The following is a 20,407-nucleotide window of genomic DNA, read 5'->3' as shown; positions in this document are numbered from 1 at the left end:
GGATGTAGGGCGGCGCATATATGTCATGAAAATAGGATGTAATTTTTTTGGAATGAAAGCAATGGTCGTACCATTTCATTAATCATCCAGTTTGGAAGAAACAATTCACTATACATACCACGTATGCTTTCACAATGTTCCAACACTTTTAGTAAAACCCCGGGCTCATGCCATCTAGACTCGGGGATTCATCTAGATGCTTGTTAAAAAATGTTGCCTTGACTTCTTTTCCGTAACTTCAACTAGCATCTAATTATTCTAGGCTCTAGTTACTTTGTTTAATACACAGCCGGTCACGTGGTTCCATTCAGTAGTCGTAGTAGTGAATAGATGAGCAAAGTATGTTAGCTTCATGGTTTCTGATGATGTTACAACAGAATGGAATATATTAATGCAACAGAATGATTCAACAAAATCAATCCGAGATTAATGCAAGTCTAGCAGATAAGGTTTAGGGTTTTAATGTATATCTTAGTTTGACTGGATTCAAATCTCTTCTCAAACAAACCTTATCTTAAACTTAGTTTGAATCTTTCAAATCTCTATCTTTAACTAAGTTTAGCTTTCTACAAACACTCTAACAGATTAATTCAAATCTCTTTCAAACAAAACTACTTTGAATATATCATTTATCTTATCTTTTTTTGAAAATAAATATCTGTTAGACTTTGTCTATAAATACAACTCTAGTATTTCAGATTGAACTAACACTTTCACGTCAATTTCTCTTCATCTAAAAAACACCTTCTTGTTCATTATTCCCGAGATACAAATCCAGTAGAACAAGATCTAGTTTGAGTTGTAATATTTCATTGATATTCATTGCGTGTATTTATATCGACTTTGTGCCGGGTTGTGGCAAAACTTGATTTCAAAGTATAGCAAGGTAGCTAGAAGGCTCGGTAATAGCAGTTGGCTAGGTAGCAAGATTAGCTTGGGAAAGGGTTTCTTTCAAGTGCTATATTTATAATCAAGTAAAGACTATAAGTTCTTTATTAAAGTTGATATAATATATTCTCTATGCTAGTTGGCATACAGACTTGGATGTAGGCCATAGACTAGGTTTAAGGGCCGAATCAAGTGAAAACTTCTGGTGTTTTTACTTATTCAGTTTTCAGCATACTATATTTCCATTTCTGTTATTTTCATTCTGCAGTTAAAAGAGATTGTCCCATACCATGTCTCATTTATAAAGGGACTGTCCCATTTGCAAAACAGACTGTTCCATTTGCTTTGACAGTTGAAATATAATACTATCTATCGAGCCTTTAAATTTTAATTGGTATCAGAGCAGGTGAATTTAATTATCTTTTTAGTGTTTATTTTTCTAGCGATCCATGACTCAACCGGATAGGTATTCAAATAATTATCCACTACTGCTTCAAGGTGCTGAAAACTACAATGACTGGAAATTTCGGATGAAAATCTTTCTCCAGCGTGATGCATTCGAGTGGGATGATGTAGAAAATGGCTTTACAATTCCAATGAAAGATGGGAAGCCCAAATCTCTCAAGGATCTCTCTCCTGAAGAAGTGAATGCAATGAATTCCAATGCTAAAGCTATGAACTCACTTCTTAATGGAATGGTAGCTACTGAGCTGTGAAAAGTTGTTAGGAATATATGTGTATTAGTTTGATGATAAGTTAAACAAAACACTTAAGTAGAAAACTAGTGTTTGTAGCCTCAACGGATAAGACCACTTTGGCTATCCGTTGATGGAGTAGCTTTACTTAAAAATAAGTTTAGTATTGTAGGAAGTTATAAGTCATGTTGACTACTAGTGGATATGCAAATAGGAGGGCTAATTGTAAATATTTCATGCCTTGTAATTTTGTATAAATGAAGTATTATCAACTGGTAAATTAAAGACCTTCAACGGATGAGAAATAAAGTTTCAACGGATATCTCTAAAGCTTCAACGGATAACATCCATCAACGGATGAGTGCATCAACGGATAAAGCTTCAACTGCTAAAGTATCAATGGATAAGAGCATCAACGGATAAAGCTACCAATAGATGAAAGCTTCGATGGATGCTCAGTTCCATAGCAGTTGATAGTGACAATTCTTAAGCTGACAGAGGCACATGGGTTGACAGAGACAATTGGAATGTGGTAGCCTCTTGGAGGAATCAAGAAAAAGCGGCATTTCCATTCTGGTGCAAACAAGGAAGTATTCAAAGATTCACAGATTATCTTAGATTGCATTGGATAGATAAATGGAGAAGAAACAAGTGAAGGACTATTTTATAATTGTATTTTATCTTTGCCTTCACTTGTAAAACTTGGTGATATATAAACCAAGTTGCAGCTAGCAATTAGTGTGAATTTTCCAGTGCTGTTTAGAAAAACTTAGAGAGAAAATCATCTAGTTTGTACTAGGAAGCAACTGTGTACAATTCTTTGTATCACAGATTTTCTGAAATATACATCTCTGGTGGAACAACAATCCACCAGAAAAGTTTTTAAAGCCTTTGTGTTCTTTACATTTGTGTTCTTGAATATACATCTGTCTACACTTGCTTAAAGCAATTCACACACATCTGTTCATTATACACCTAGCCTTTGAAACTGCTCAAAACTTTAAAAAGTTTTGAGATTTACATTCAATCCCCCTTCTGTAAATCTCATTATTAGTTCCTTGGGAATAACAATTGGTATCAGACCAATATCTTGACATACAAATAGTTTAAAGATCTATTATACTAACATCATGAGTAAGAAGGATATTGGAGTGAAGATTCCAATCCTGAAAAGGGATAATTATCATCACTGGAAAGTGAAGATGCATCTACATCTTCTCTCTCAAGATGAAAACTACATAAAATGCATTGAGAATGGTCCTCACATCCCTCATAAAGTGGCCACAGCTGCTACTGCCACCATTACTGTTGGACAGTCTATTCCCAAGCTAAAAGCAGAATGGACTGATGAAGATATTGAAGAGGTTCACAAGGACAAGAAGGCCATGAACATTCTGTTTAATGGCCTAGACAAAGATATGTTGGATAATGTCATTAACAGCCTCTCTGCTAAGGAAATTTGGGATACTGTACAACTTATCTGTGAAGGTACTGAGCAATTTAGAGAAAACAAAATGCAGCTTCTCATTCAACAATATGAATATTTTCATTCTGAAGAAGGAGAATCATTGAATGATACTTTCAATAGATTTCAGAAACTGTTGAATGGATCGTATGGTAGAGTGTACCAAGTCAAGGATTCCAACTTAAAATTTCAAAGGTCTCTGCCAAAGGAATGGAAGCCTATGACTGTTTCACTAAGGAATTCTCAAGATTATAAGGACTTCACACTTGAAAGATTATATGGAATTTTGAAGACCTATGAACTTGAGATGGAGCAAGATGAGCTGTTGGAGAAGGGAAAGAGAAAAGGTGGATCAGTTGCACTTGCAGCTGAAAATGAGAGAATTGGAGCCAGGAATGAAGAAAAGACAATGCCAAGTGTAATATCCCATATTTTCAAATATTATTATTTGAAATTGTTTATGTGATTTTATGTGAATTTTAGGGAATTATCTGGTAATTGGATTTGATGCTTTGGATGTTTATATATGATATTCTTTGAGTATACTAATTTTTATATGTCCAGAATAAAATATAGATAATTGTGATATTTTTCTGGTAATTTTTGGATTTTTATATGATTTTATAATAATTTATGAATTTATTAATTAATTTCTGAGTAATTATAAAACTATTTTATAAAGCCGGGAATCGTCCAATTTCAACCGTTTTTGTGTTTTTACAACTCGAAACTCTTCCAAAAACTCTTTTCTAACCTAATCTGGATATTCTGAACATTTTCCGTGTTTTAACTTTTTCGATCCGGATTACGGTTTGACCCGTACGCGTCTTGGCGTACAATTTCCGATACGATAATCATTTCGGTAGATCAGTAAAACCCATATTCTCGAGAGACGGGATATTTGTACATTATTTTCTCATAGGGTATTTTATAAGAAGCTCGATTTTGATATTTATCCAAATATGATATTAAATTGTATCATTTTTATAGTTACTTAGCGGCTAAGTAATCTATTTTTTGATATATATATATATATATATATATCTGTGTGTGTGTGTGTAAATTTAGTATTAAATTTCAGAATGTTTCAAAAATCATGAAACTCATATTTTCTTAAGTTTTGAATATTTTGAGAATTTTAAAATTGTTTAGGAAATTTTTCGGATTATATTCACCCGCACGTTTGTTCGTTAAATCGCTAAATACGGGTATGAGTTGTGAGTCAAAAATGATTTAAAAATTATAAAAATTTTACTTTATTAGTTTTTAAATATTCCCAGAATTCTAAAAGTATTTCGGTAATTTTTCGAGTTAGTTTCACTCGCAAGTTGTTCGTTAAATCACAAAATGCGAGACTGATATTAGATTCAAAAATATTTTAAAAATTACGAAATTTATATTTTATTAGTTTTTAAATATTAAGATAATTTTAAAAATATTTTGGTAATTTTTCGTGTTTTATTTACCCGCACATTGGTTCGTTAATACAACAAAATACGGGACAAAATCGGACTTGGAATGAGAAAAAAAATGCGTAGCAGTTTCCTTAATTATTTATTATCTCTATTATGATACGTGTCAGGTTGTGGTGCTTTTATAAAAAAAATAATGAAACAAAAGTATAGAACCAAGCATCTGTCTCACCTCTCTCTCCTTCCTCTCACCTCTCTCTCTCTACCAATTCTCTCTCTCCGATTTTATCTCTCTTTCACTTGCGCCACTTCCCCTCCCCCACCTGCTTTCTCCCCGAGACTTCACCCACCTTCCCTTTTCTATCTCCTTATTCTATTTTCTTTCTGTATATTAATATACTTTTAATATTCAAAAATTCATATATCTCAAACCGTCTGTCCAAATTTTAATTATTATATATATAAACGATCAGCGTTTCGATACCTACGCATAGGTATATATATTGCAAGATTTTGAGAAGAAAATTTGCGGACCATATTTTCCGTTTTAATTTATTTTCGGGGCGTAGAAAAAGAGTTTAGAGGCGGTAATTACTCCACATGACATTTCAGCATGCATATGTCTATGACTATTAATTTCGGATTTTTTTAGAGATATTTTCCGGACATCAGATATTCTCTTCGGAGTGAGAATTTATTTTGGGTAACGATTTCGAAATTCCGCTTTCATATTTGAGTATATTATAGCATGTCAGTGTTTATATATTTATTTCATAATTTTTAGAAGTTTTCGTGGAAGTCGCTTTTGGCCGTGTTTTTCGTTTCTAGCGTGTTTATATGTGCAAATAGAAATTATTGTATGTTTTAAATTTATTGATTTTATTAGAGTACAGTTGGATTGTGTTGTTTGGGATTGATTTTGAGGGGTATGACCCCGGGAAAAGTCCGTTTTACAAAGACGTTATTTCAAATTTTTTCTAAAATATTTATTTCGATTTCAAATTATTATCTTTTATTATTTTCGAAAATCATAATTTGATTCAATTATTTATAATTTATTTTGATTAATTATTTATTCATTTAATTAATTGATTAATTTATTTGATCAATTAATTTTATTTATAAATAGTTAAATGGAGTGTAATTATTTATAATTGAGCCAAATAATATTCTAAAATTATTTTGAGCTTAAAAAAATATGTTTGAGTATTTAAAAATCAATTAATATTATTATTAATTGATTTATTTCCAGTTATTCTTATTTTATTCGTAATAAATAAACCGTTCGTCCGTTTAATACGAAACGAACGCGTATAGACTCAGAAAAATATCCCGCTTTCAATAAAAATACTTTTGAGACCTAATTTCTTTTGTATTGAAAGGTCGTTTGATTTGCGAGTCATTCTGAGTCAATTTTTGATTGATAAACCATATTTTTGACCCTATTTCAGTTTTAAACGTACCTAGTCGGACCTTTTGATGAACCGAGTCATATGTGATATGAATTATGTGATACATGAGTTATGTGCTTATGTGATATGTGAATTATGTGGGTATGTTGGTCAAGAGTCCTGTGATTGTCTGTTATATTTATGTATGAGCTATCGTATGGGTAGACGATAGGCTTTTGATGCGCAGTTCGTCGAGTGATTATCATTTAGACGATTAAAGTTGTATCTTTTAATTAAAGATGCGGATCTCTCGAGTTGATCGGGACAAGATGTTGGATAAAGAATGAGATGGAATGATATGGGATGTCTGGCTTCTACCAATCGTAGGAGCAGCATATCAGTAAAGTGTTGAAAAGAAGGACAGAGATGTTTTGACACAGAATGTCAGAATAGATGCGTTTCTACGAGTGTGACTAGCAGCTAAATCCCAAAGGCAAGTACCCTAACTTCACTTATCGTTCAAGTGACGTTTATTTCAAATCATATTATGCAAGTATTTATATCTTCATTTATCGTTCAAGTGATAATGACTCCGAATTTTATTCTTTCAATTTCTCTACTATTCTAAGTTCAGAATAGTTAAATGTTTCTACATTTCGCTATAACTTACTTTATACAGTGAAGCTTTGAATTGAGATTAGGGAATAACTAATTGTTCTGGTTATTTCGCCATTGGTTGTTGAGATAACTCCGGACCATGAGAAATGGGGAGTTATGTGGTTAAGGATGTCATTTGATTCGACTCCTTTGACGGAAAATTGATTTTATGGGTTGGATGGTTGCGTAAGAGGCCGTGGCGGCGGTCCAGCGTGAGCTATGTGTTATACAGGATATAACACCTTGCTAGGCCGATATGTGCCTTGGGTACCTTTTGTTTAGTTGGATATGCTTCGGCATACCGGTGTTGCTCCACGGCTGATCACCGACGGCAACACACCGTCGTTCGAGGATTCCAATCTAAATTATCATATTGTTTTTGATAATCATAGAATAAATGATTTATCAACTGCTTCTATTTTTGGATTAATGGTGAAATGCAGTTTTGGATTCAGTTTCTGCTTGATGTGGATATTTAGGTTATTGTTAAATATCAAAGGTGGTATTAGTATAGATGATTGATGTTGACTTCGGTATGGGATGTTGTGAGCATCAAAGTTCGTATTGATATCTAATTTGATATGACAACAAAATGAGTATTAATATCAAGAGTTCGGTTTTGAAAGTTTATGATTCATTCCATAATCATTGTTTCGTGTTATTATTATTTGTTAGATATATTTGATAATGTCATATCTAATATGATTTGTGTTTAGTTTTCAGATCTTACTTAAACATGACAAATCAGTACTTAACTGAAATCAGCACTTATACTGAAGTCAGAACTTAAGTTATCAGTACTTAAGGTTCATGAGATATTTATCAGGAGATAATATCAGGACTTAAAGGAAACTTTCAGATAAGGAAGGCGACTGATTGAAAGGAAAGAAGATCAAGAAAAATGTAAGAAGAGATATGCATGAAGAAGGAATTCTGTGAAGAATGGAATACTTGGAAGAAAAGATAACTGATTGATATATTTTAGGAAGCAGAATTATATTCCATATCAATTAGCGATTATCTTGTAACTGTGTAGTATATAAACACATACATAGGGCTTACACTATAAGTGTTATCATTATCGAGAATAATATTCATTGTAACCCTAGCAGCTCTCGTGATATTTGTTCATCACTGAGAGAGGACAGTTCTACATTGTAACAGAGTTTAATAAAGTTTGTTTTCTGTTACTTGTGTTCTTTGAATTCGATTTGATTGTGCTATACACTGTATTCAACCCCCTTCTACAGTGTGTGTGACTTAACAAGTGGTATTAGAGCCTATATGTTAACACACAAACAGTTTAAGATCCAAAAACAATCATGTCTGAAGCAGAAACTCCAACCAAGCCCACCAAAACTGAAGAACCCCCAAAGGCTCAAATCCATAGTCGATATGAGGCTATTAGAGTTCCCATACTGAAACCATCTAAATATCCCATATGGAAGGTGATGATGACTATGTTTCTGAAAGCTACAGATCCAGAATATCTTGACAGAATCAATGAAGGATCTCACAAGCCAGCAAAACTCGCTGTTGTAGTTGCAGGTGAAGCAGCAAAGTCTGTACCAAAGGAGAAGAGTGATTACACTGCTGAAGATATCACATCAATTGCTAAGGATGCTAAGGTACGACACTTGCTGCATAGTGACATTGATAATGTAATGTCAAACAAGGTAATTAACTGCAAGACTGCAAAGGAGATATGGGATGCCTTGGAGACAAGATGCCAGGGAACTGATTCGATTAAAAAGAACAGGAAGACAATACTCACTCAAGAGTATGAACACTTTGACTCAAAGCCTAATGAGTCATTGACTGATTTATATGACAGATTTGTCAAACTCTTGAATGATTTGTCACTAGTTGATAAGGAGTATGATCTTGAAGATTCAAACCTTAAATTCCTGTTAGCTCTTCCTAAAAGTTGGGATTTGAAGGCCACAATTATAAGAGACAACTATAATCTTGAAAAACAACTCTTGATGAAATTTATGGGATGCTCAAGACTCATGAACTTAAGATGGAACAAAGAAGCAAGAGGAAAGGAGGAAAGACAAGGACAGTTGCTCTTAAGGCTGAAAAAGAATCCCCCAAGGCAGCTACCTCAAGGAAAGGCAAGGGAAAAGCCCTCATCACAATGTCTGATACTGAGTCATCAAGTTCTGATAGTGATGATGCCTCAGAAACTGAAAGCTTGCCTGAGATGGATGTTGATGAAGAGATGATGAAGCTGTGTGCCCTTATGGTGAAAGGAATCACAAGGATTGCACACAGAAAGTTCAGGAAGGGAAAGAAGTTTTCCAGGAAAGGTTCAAGTTCTGATAAGAAGAGTTTCAGAAAATCTGAAGGCAAAGGAGGGAAGTCTGACAGAGGAGATTACATAAATGTCAAATGCTACAACTGTGGTGAGAAAGGCCACATATCTCCTGATTGCAAGAAAGTGAAGAGTGACAAAGGCAAGGCTCTTGTCACAAAGAAGAAAAGGTGGACAGATACTTCAGATTCTGAAAGTGAGGTGAACTATGCCTTGATGGCAAATGCTGATAGCAGTTCTGAAGCTGCTGAGTTAAAGGTACCTCAAACTAATTATGCCTTTCATACTAATGATATTAATGAGTTGAGAAGATATCTTAAAACCATGTTCATTAGTTATAGAGATCAAACTTTAACATGTGAAAGATTAACTTCTGAAAATCTTGCCTGTAAAAAGAGGAATGATTATTTAGAAAAAGAGTTAGTCATGTTCCATCAAACTCAGAAAGATAGAGATGATGCTTTCTATGTTTGGGATGAAGTACTTAAAATGAATGAATCTCTAAAAACTGAGTTAGAAAAAGAAAGAGAGATTATCAGGACTTGGACTAACTCTGGCAGAACAACTCAAAATTTGTTAAGTAGTGGAAACTGGAAAGAGGGCTTAGGTTATGGAGATGATAAGAATGATAAAGGAACTGTAGAAATTATGCCTATAGTTGTTAAACAAAAGCCAAAGTTAAAACCTGTTAAGTTTGTAGCTGTAAAGTCTGATACTGAGAAATCAGAAGTTAAAGAGGAATTAACTTCTGACAAACTAAAACAGGAAAAGACAACTGAAGTAAACGTAGGCTTAATGACAAAGAAGCAGCTTAAGCATAAGCTGAAAGATGTTAAGAATGTAAACAAGGTAAAGTCACCTAGGAAAAATAGGAATGGAAAGGAAGGTGTGAATAAAAGCAATGATTATAAGCCTATCCCTAATGCTCCTAGAATAACATGTCATAACTGTGGAAGTTCTAACCATCTGGCTTCTTTTTACAGGAAAAATAAGAACATAAACTCCTTATCTTCAAAGTCAGGAGTTAAGAGTCAGTCTGTTAGATATAGGCCACAAAATCCTTGTTTTCATTGTTGTAGCTTATGGCATTACATTTATACTTGTAAGGAATATCATAGTTTGTAGTATGATTATTATCAAATAAAACCTTCTTTAAAAAAAGTTAGCATTGTTCCTTCTAGTGTAAGTTCTGATACAAAGTCTGATAGTGTAAATGCTGATAAGAAAAATGTTAACATAAACTCTGATGCTAAATCTGCTGCAAATGTTAACAAACTTAATAAGGCCAAAGGATCCAAGCAAGTCTGGGTCCTTAAAACTAATCATTAGTGGTCTTTGTGATTGCAGGGCAATAGGAAAAATATACTAGTTCTGGACAGTGGATGTTCAGGACATATGACTGGAAATAAAGCCCTGCTATCAGACTTTGTGGAGAAAGATGGCCCAAGTGTTTCTTATGATGATGGAAACATTGGAAAAACACTGGGATGCGGCAATATCAATCTTGGGAATGTCATCATTAAAGATGTAGCTCTGGTCTCAGGACTTAAACACAATCTGCTGAGTGTTAGTCAAATCTGTGATAGAGGTTATCATGTGGATTTCTTTGAAGAACACTGTGAAGTTGTAAGCAAATCTACAGGCAAAGTTGTTCTGGAAGGATACAGGCATGGTAACATTTATGAAGCCAAGCTTTCAACAAGTACTGATGGTTCTGCAATCTGTCTGTTGAGTAGAGCATCAATTGAAGAAAGCTGGAATTGGCACAAGAAACTCTCTCATTTAAATTTCAACAATATAAATGAATTAGTCAAGAAAGATCTTGTGAGAGGACTGCCAAAATCAGTGTTTGCTCCTGGTGGCCTTTGTGATTCATGTCAGAAGGTAAAACAAAGAAAATCTTCATTCAAGAGCAAGACTGAATCATCAATTCTTGAGCCTTATCACCTACTGCATGTAGATCTTGGTCCAGTGAATGTCATGTCTATTGCAAAGAAGAAATATGCTATGGTCATAGTGGATGAGTTCACCAGATACACATGGGTATATTTCTTGCACACAAAAAGTGAAACTGCATCTATCTTGATTGATCATGTCAAGCAACTGGATAAATTGGTCAAAGATTCTATGAAGATCATAAGAAGTGATAATGACACTGAGTTTAAGAATTTGATCATGGAAGAGTTCTGCAAAGACCATGGAATAAAGCAGGAATTTTCTGCTCCTGGAACTCCACAGCAAAATGGAGTTGTTGAAAGAAAGAATAGAACTCTTATTAAAGCTGCACGAACTATGCTTGATGAAGCAAAGCTACCAACCTATATTTGGGCTGAAGCTGTGCAGACTGCTTGTTTTACTCAGAATGCAACACTCTTAACAAGCATGGAAAGACAACATATGAGATGGTGAAGAAAAAGAAGCCAAATCTGAAGTATTTTCATGTATTTGGATGCAAGTGTTTTGTTCTTAAGACTCACCCTGAACAGCTATCCAAGTTTGATTTAAAAGCCGATGAAGAAATTTCTGTTGGATATCCACTTTCCACAAAAGCCTTCAGAGTCTAAAATTTAAGAACAAGGGTTGTCATGGAATCTATCAATGTCTCCTTTGATGATAAGAAGATTACTGGACTTGAAGATTTCAATGATCATGATCAGCTGAGATATAAAAATGAAGACTTAAATTCTGATACTGAAAATCCTGACAGTCTAAATCCTGATACTGAAAACTCTGATGGATTAAACTCTGATGTTATTGAAACTGTGGTGACTACGCCAAATGAAGATGCACCTGTGTAGGGGACGCATACTGAAGATACAACCACATCTCAAGAAGCATCAGAACATACAACTGGCTCTTCAAGTTCTGATTCATCAAGTTTTGATAAGCCAAGTTCTGATAATTTTGAAAACTCAATTTCTGAAGGATCCAACTCAGAGAGCATAGTTTCAGGGGAGCATCATAAAATGTTGATGAAGATAGCATGGATCATGGGGGAGCATCCAGTTCTAGAGAAAACCTTCTATCTGCAAGGAAGTGGACTAAATCACATACACCTGACTTAATTATTGGAAATCCTGATGCAGGTGTCAGAACTAGAACAGCTACTTCAAGTGAATGTCTCTATAATTCTTTTCTTTCTCAGACTGAACCAAATAAAGTGGAAGAAGCTCTTCAAGATACTGATTGGGTGTAAGCTATGCAGGAAGAGTTAAATGAATTTGAAAGAAACAAAGTCTGGACCCTAGTGCCAAGACCAAAGAACAGATCTGTTGTTGGTACAAAGTGGGTGCTCAGAAACAAAACTGATAGTGATGGCATAATTACAAGGAATAAAGCAAGGCTGGTTGCAAAAGGATATTCTCAACAGGAGGGAATTTATTATGATGAAACATTTGCACCAGTTGCTAGATTGGAATCCATAAGGATATTTTTGGCTTATGCTGCTCACAAAAAGTTTACTGTCTTTCAAATGGATATGAAAAGTGCTTTTCTCAATGGAGAATTGGAAGAGAAAGTATAGGTTGAACAACCTCCAGACTTTATAGATTCCAAATTTCCAAATCATGTCTACAGGCTTGATAAAGCACTTTATGGCCTTAAGCAAGCTCCGAGAGCATGGTATGAGACTTTAGCTCATTTTCTTCTAGAAATTGGATTTAACAGAGGAACTATTGACAAAACTCTGTTCTACCTCAACCATGGAAATGACTTACTTTTGGTACAGATATATGTTGATGATATCATTTTTGGTTCTACAAATGACAGAATTTGCAAGAAGTTTACCAAACTGATGCAGTCAAGATATCAAATGAGTATGATGGGGGAACTTAGCTATTTTCTGGGCATTCAAGTCAAGCAGAATGAAGAAGGCACTTTTATTTGTCAAACCAAGTACACCAGAAATTTGCTGAAGAAATTTGGAATGCAAGATTTTTCAAGTACATCCACTCCCATAGCCACTGCAACAAAATTAGATAAGGATACTGGTAAATCAATAGATATTACTGATTACAGAGGTATGATTGGATCACTACTCTATCTAACTGCTAGTAGACCTGATATCATGTATGCTACCTGTCTTTGTGCAAGATTTCAAGCAGATCCAAGAGAACCTCACTTAACAGCTGTGAAAAGAATTTTTAAGTATCTTAAGGGAACAGCTGATCTGGGATTGTGGTATCCCAGAGAATCAGACTTTAAACTAATAGGTTACTCAGATGCAGATTTTGCAGGTTGTAAAATTGACAGGAAAAGCACAAGTGGAAGCTGCTAATTTCTTGGAGGCAGATTGGTTTCTTGGCTTAGCAAGAAACAAAAGTCAATTTCCACATCAACTGTAGAAGCAGAGTACATTGCTGCAGGAAGCTGTTGTGCACATATTCTTTGGATGAAGAATCAGTTACTGGATTATGGGTTAACATATTATAAAATCCCTATTTACTGTGATAATCAAAATGTTATTGCTATGACAGGTAATCCAGTTCAACACTCAATGACAAAGCACAACAGCATTAGGTACCACTTCATAAGGGAACATGTGGATGAAGGTACAGTGGATTTGCACTTTGTTCCCACAGATCAACAACTAGCAGATATCTTCACAAAACCACTGTGTGAAGCTACTTTTACAAGATTGGTAAATGAACTTGGCATGGTTTCAGGTTCTTTCTCTAAATCTGCTTAGTTTTTGTTCTGATGCATCAGATTTTATGATCAGTATTTACAGATATTACTATCTTTGTGTATTCTGTGCTTAATTGAAAATTGCTTAAGTACTGATTGTAGTCTGATGTGAATTTCTAAACTCTGATAGTGATATAAATATTTATGTGATTATTCAATCCAATGAGGATAAATATGCTAGATGATGACCTAGTAGTCTTTAATATACCAACAAATCCCATGTTTGAAGTAATTGTTTATGTGGAAATCTGTTGACACAAGCAAATTCTGATATTGAGCTTAGTTATGTTTACTTTGTCTATCTTATTACTAAGTCAAAAACTAGAATAATGCTTCTTATCTGTTAAGTTCTGATGTTAGTAAATCTGGTGAATGTACTAAGTGCTGATAAGCCTCACTTATCAAAAGAAAAGGAAAAGAAAAAGAAATAAAAATCAGGTACTCCTTTGAGATCTAGAGTAAAAAATGTGGAAGGGAAGACCCAAGTGCATTACTGGTATTAAGTAATATGCATCAGAAAAGCAAAAATAAATATTTTTCTTGGTGACTTTTCACACTCTATGATTACTAGAGAAATACTCTGATAAATAGCATAAATTCTGATAAGCAGTCGTGACTCACTTACACTGAGAAGCCACTGTAAAATAGAATTTTAAAAGATGTATAAAATGAGCACAAAACAGTTGAGGTGGACTCATGCATGAACTCATTCTAAAGTAGACTTCAGAATCATGACAGATTTTGAGTAAAGTTCTTAGTTATGCCTTATCTGTAAGATGTAATGAAGTGAATCAGACTTTAATCTTTATCTGATATTTAGCTTACTGCACACACATACACTCCATATGAATGATGAAAATTACTGTGGTGATAAATGTTGTTTTAGATGAACGTTAAGTGTCAGTTGCATAAATTATGAGGACAAGTTCTGATGGAAGTTCTGATGATTAAGTTCTGAAGAAACAAAATCAGAATTTGTGTGAAGAATTACAGAAACAGGCATTCACTTTTCGAGTTAAGGAATCATGTTCTGATGACTGTTAAGTTCTAATATAAGTCTAAGTTCTGATAATAAACTCTGATTCTTTACTTGACTTATTTGTGATTAAAATCTGAAATAGTCTTATTTAAAATCAGAATATGTTTGGGTGAGATATTAACAGTCAACATAATTTGGGTTAGTGGTACACGTCTATGCACAGTAATTTTTACTTGTTTCGTGTGCGCATTAAATCCTGTTTTAAACTTCCAATGGCTGTTTTTATTCTCATCAGTCCAGGGACACGAGGTAGAATTATTTTTACCTATAACCATTCAATTTTCCTTGCGTCTCTTGGAATTCTATTGGCTATATAAACCAACACCATATTCCAGCCAACACATCTCTCATTTTCTCTCAAACTCTCAAACTCATTTCTTTTTCACTCATCACAACCATAGTTCACTTTAACTTAGTTCTAAACTATGACACTTTCACTATAGATTTGAGGTGTACTGAATGGCAGCAGGAATGGCATGTCACTGCCATTCCTGATGATGTCTGGGACTCAGTTCCCCAAGAGGTCCTCACAGACCTCTTGTTCTTCTACATGGACTACCATCGCCATATTGAGCGTCTGGAAGAGGAATGGAGGGAAGCTCTCGGACAGCAGGAGTGAATCATTCATCTCGCTGTTCTTCTTGTTGAGAGTAGGAAGAAGAAATAATTGTAGCTTAGGACAATCTTGTACTTTTAAGCTTGTAATTTATATTTTATGAAATGTATTTGTTCAATATATTAATGAAATTTTATATTTATGCAAGATTTTATCTCTGAGTCGTTTGATATTCTAATAACATTTTAAATCCTGATACTAACCATATTCTGATGACCTTTTTAGCTCTGATACAAATCAAGTTCTGATTCTGACATGACAGTATTTGTTTACTTGGTTTATTAATGGTCATTCTCTCATTGGTTATAATTTTACAGAATATTGGTAAGGCAGTAATAATTTTAAGTGGGAACAATTTTAAAATTTAAAATAAAACTGAACAACCTTGATTAATGGTATTACTTGGTAAGTGAAACAATTTTTGAGTTTCTTCTTTGATTGCATAACTAAAGCTTTTGCAAACAAATGTTCCAATTTTGATGCAATTCCCATATTCAGCCAATAAATCGGGTATGCTCTCATAAATCGAACTGATTTTGACTATGCAAGTGTTGTGTTAGGTTTTATTGGAGATAGAATGCATGAAGATAGATCTACTGTTTATTTTGCTAGATTCTGTCAGCTTATTTATAGTTTCTATTATGATAATAAGCCCCAAGGTTATGGTGAATTAATTTCATCATTCAGAATAGCTAAAAGAGCTTTTACTGACTCATTATCTATTGATAATAAGAAGGTTGTGTTAAGACCCCTCTTAATTTCTTTATCTGTCAAACAAGCTTTAATAACCTATGATCCTGTTAAGTACACTACATTATATCCTGATGTTCAACCATCTGAACCTCATCCATCAGCATCTACCACCTCTACTCAAATACCAAAAACTTCTCAACCTCAACTTTCAGAACCTACAGTGCAGCCTTCATCTTCCATGTTAGGTCACACACACACTGTAGAGGGGGTGAATACAGTGTATAGTACACTCAAATCGAACTTAAAGAACTTGAGTAACAGAAAACAACCTTTATTGAAACAATAAACTCTGTTACAATATAGAACTGTTACCTCTCAGTGATGAACAAATATCACGAGAGCTGCTAGGGTTATAAAGAATAATAACTTCGATAATGATAACACTTATAGTGTAAACCCTATGCCTGTGTTTATATACTACACAGTTACAAGATAATCGCTAATTGATATGGAATATAATTCTGCTTCCTAAAATATATCAATCAGATATCTTCTATTCCAAGTATTCCATTCTTCACGGAATTCCTTCTTCATGCATATCTCTTCTTATGTTTTATCTCTATCTTCTTTCCTTTAATCAGCTACTGTCCTTATCTGATTGTCCTTCAGCACTTAAGTTCTGATATCTATCTTCTGATGATTATCTCCCGATAATATAAGTACTGATATCCTTAAGTCCTGACTTCCAGTATAAGTACTGATCAACAGTTAAGTACTGATCTATCCTGTTCACACAAGATCTGAAAGCTTAACATAAAACATATTAGCCATGACATTATCAAATATATCTAACAATCTCCCCCAACTTGTAAATTAACAAAATATACAAGTTAAACAGATATTTGATGATGTCAAAAACATTAAGTACAAATGCATGAGAAATAGACTAGATAACTACAACTTACAGTCCTTAAAGTTTTACCAATTTCAACTTCTGATAACAACTTCAATCTGCATAAATATCAGAATTTAAGCAGTTGTAGATCTTTGACTTGGCTTCATCATCTTCTGATCTCTCTGATGTCAGGAGTTGTTCTGAGATAGTTCTTCAACAAACATTTCTCAGCATATCTTAGTTCATCAATCATTCTCCTTTTAACACCTTTAAGCTCTGCAGTATCTTCACCAGTTTGAAAGATTGCAGCTCTGAGATCATTAATCTTTGCTTTCCTTAACTCCTGGTCTAGTCTTATGACATAAGCTTTGTCAGATTCAAGATTGAATTCAAGTCCCTTAATACCAAGATACGTTCTGATCTATGCAGTATTAGGCTTCATATCAACAATATCCCCATTGTGATCTCTGTACTTTGGAACATATCTGCTGTCAGACTTAACAGAATAAAGCCTTTTCTGTCTCTGAATCTGTTCTTTTAAGTAGTTTGCAGCAGTCTCTGTTATTCTGTCATCCACTTGAAGTAAGAAAAGTACATGCTCCAATTCTTCAAAATACTTCAAAGGAATGGCATTTTGTCTTATATGATAAACCCTACCATCTGTCATGAAATACAACATGATGTATTCTTTCAAGTAGATATGGTAAACCATCTGTACAGATTCTAGTTGATTCAATCTCTCAGGAGTTGCTCCAATACCTGGTTCACTCAAGGAAGTTGGATCATCGGTAGTGTTGTGTACTCTTCTTTCATCAGCACTTCCCAATCCAGTTTTATCTCTAGCTTCCTTTCTAGTAACTACTCTTGCTTCAAAACCACTTGGAGTAGTCTTCAAAGATTGAGTCTGTTTTGCTTTAGTGAATCCTGGTAGGAGTGTTTTAGATCTATTTTCTGATATCAAGTTAACTTGAGCACTGTCAGAGGTTACTTGCTTCTTCTGAATATCAGAACTTACAATTTCTTGACTCTGAACAACTTGAGCCATGTCAGAGGTTGTTTTAAGAACTTTTCTTGAAGTCAGAGCAAGATCATCTTTTCCATCAGTAATTTCTTCTTCCTCAGGAGGTACATAAGGCTTGATAGGTTCACCAACCTTTTCTTTACCCTTGGATCTTGGATCTATCTGTGGTTGTGATCTAGCCAAAGTTTCTTCAGTATGTATCCTTTCTTTGATCACAATGCCTTTAGGTTTTGGAAGTAACTTTTTACCAGAAGCTTCAGATTTAGATGTGACTTTCTCTGATTTAAGTCTGGCTTCTTCTTCCTTTAAACTTTCCAAGTCCATCCCTGGATTTTCTTGAAGAAATAACTGTCTTGACATTTCCTCATCAAGATCTAGAAGTTCATCAGAACTTATCCTTTTACCACCAGCAGAACTTATTCTTTTTCCCAGTATCAGAACTTGTTCTGTGACTAGCTTGTCTTGATGTAAACCTTCTACCTTGACTATGACCACTACCCATTCCAGAGTTTCCTTGGTCATCTTTTCCATCATCCTTTCCTTGCAGTGTCTTGTTGGTTTTGCATTTGGACTTAATTACCTTCTCCCCCTTTTTGGCATCAGCAGGTAATAAAAGAGAGATAAGTAGTTCCACTGAGGTCTGGATTTCAGTAAGTTGCGATTGCTGAGAAGCTTGATTTGTCAGAATTTGATCAATCTGAGCTTGTTGCTTCTCTTGAGTTTTCTCAATATAAGCAACCCTGTCAATGGTAGGTTGGAAGAACTTTTTCTTATCAATTTTCCAAACTTGTTCCTGTTTGATAAAGTTCTCCTGAATCTTGTGTAGCTCTGCATGAGTGTTGGAATGAAGACCTTGTAGATGTTTAGTACTCAATGCAGTGACTCTAAGCTGGGTTTTAAAATCATCAGAATGTAACATTTCATCAGCTTTAGTCAAGTGCTCAGCAAGATGTAAAGCATTTGGAACACATAAAACTGAGTTCCATTCCTTAGTCCACTCCTGACCTGCAGGAGTTTCACTCCAAGGTACTGGTGCATCCCTGATAACAAACTCCTTTACCAGTTCAGACTTAGGAAGAGTCAGTGGAGGAGTATGTCCTGAAGGACCTGCTTCATCAGCATCTACAGTTGTAGCAGCCTCACCAGTATCTCCAACATTTGCAGCATCAGAACTTAGAGAATCAGTATCTTCTGATAAGACAACAGTGTGAGTAGCAATGGAGGCTTCAGCATCCTCTAATTGCTGATCTGATACTAAGTTCTGATCAACAGCCATATCTTGATGCTCACCTAAAATCTGATCATCAGCATCTTGATGCAGAGAAGGTGTTAGTGATAACTCAGGAGTTTGAATAGCATCAGTAACAGGTGTTGTGGAAGGATTATTTGCTGTTGGAGCTTCTAAGAAAAGTATTTCAGGCACAACCAGGTTCTGAATATCAATTTCAGCACTTGTGCCTGGATCAACAAGAGACACAGAAGGTGAATTAGCCTTGTCAGATACAGGTTCCTGAGATGGAGTTATGGAGAAGAAGTGACTGGAGCAAATTCCTTGTCTTGTGAGATCAGAGATTCCTGATCCCCTTCCTTAGTTGCTTCCTCCTCATCATCTGAAACTGGCCTTTGTGCCCTCTGTTTCTTGTACTTCCTTGTTAATTTGGATTCCTTGGGAGTTTCAGGAACCGTCATACGTCTAAGCCTCTTGAGAAGCCTAGAACCCCCAATTGCAGAATCCTTCTGAGAAGTTGCCTTCTCAGCTTCATTTACCACAGGTTCTGAAGAGGGAATCTGATCCTCAGAATCTGATTCATCTCTCAAAGTAATGCTTCTCCTCTTTTGAGGTGTTTGAGGAACAGTCTTTGTTCTCTTTGGCTTAGAGGATGTAGGCTTCACAGTAGGTGCTGAAGAAGAAGGTTGAGCAGTCTGTGAAGTGGAGAGATAGGATATGAGATAAGTTCTGAGGGTAGGTTGAGTAGAATGAGAGGTAGGTACTGAGGTTGATGGATTTTGGTTATGGTGAGTTGGTTGAACATTTGAGTAAACAGATTTGTAAGTAGCAGGATCAGCATTTACCAGAATCTGTTTCATAGACTGAGGAATCTGTAATTGTCTCACCATTGATTTCTTTATGTCAGCATTTATCAGGTCGTTAAAGTACCTTTTTGCAACCTCAAAAGGTGGGGTTTGAGTGCTGACTAACTGGGGTTCAGCAGTACAATACGTATAAATAAGTTGACAGAATCTAGCAAAATAAACAACATCTCGATCCTCTGTCATCCTATCCCCAATAAAACCAATTATTCCAGTTGCAAAATCAAAATGAGTTTGATGGATAATAGCATACCCGATGTGCTGACTCAGAATTGGGATGGCATCAAAATTTGAACACTTGTTGCCAAAAGCCTTGGTGATGCAATCGAAGAAGAAACTCCATTCTCTTCTGATATTAGCCCGTTTCAACTGTCCAAGTTTCGTCAGACTCTTTTCATATCCCAAATCAGTCATTAACCCCCGAAGTTCTGATTCCTCTGGTATAGAGAAGGTACAATCTTCTGGAAGATGTAATGCTCTTCGTACTGTACCAGGAGTGACTACATAGGATGAATCACCCACTTGGAAGATAATACTGGGA

Source organism: Apium graveolens, chromosome 11 (genome assembly GCF_009905375.1).
Source record: "Apium graveolens cultivar Ventura chromosome 11, ASM990537v1, whole genome shotgun sequence".
Classification (NCBI taxonomy): Eukaryota; Viridiplantae; Streptophyta; class Magnoliopsida; order Apiales; family Apiaceae; genus Apium; species Apium graveolens.
Note: the sequence above shows the minus strand (reverse complement) of the source record.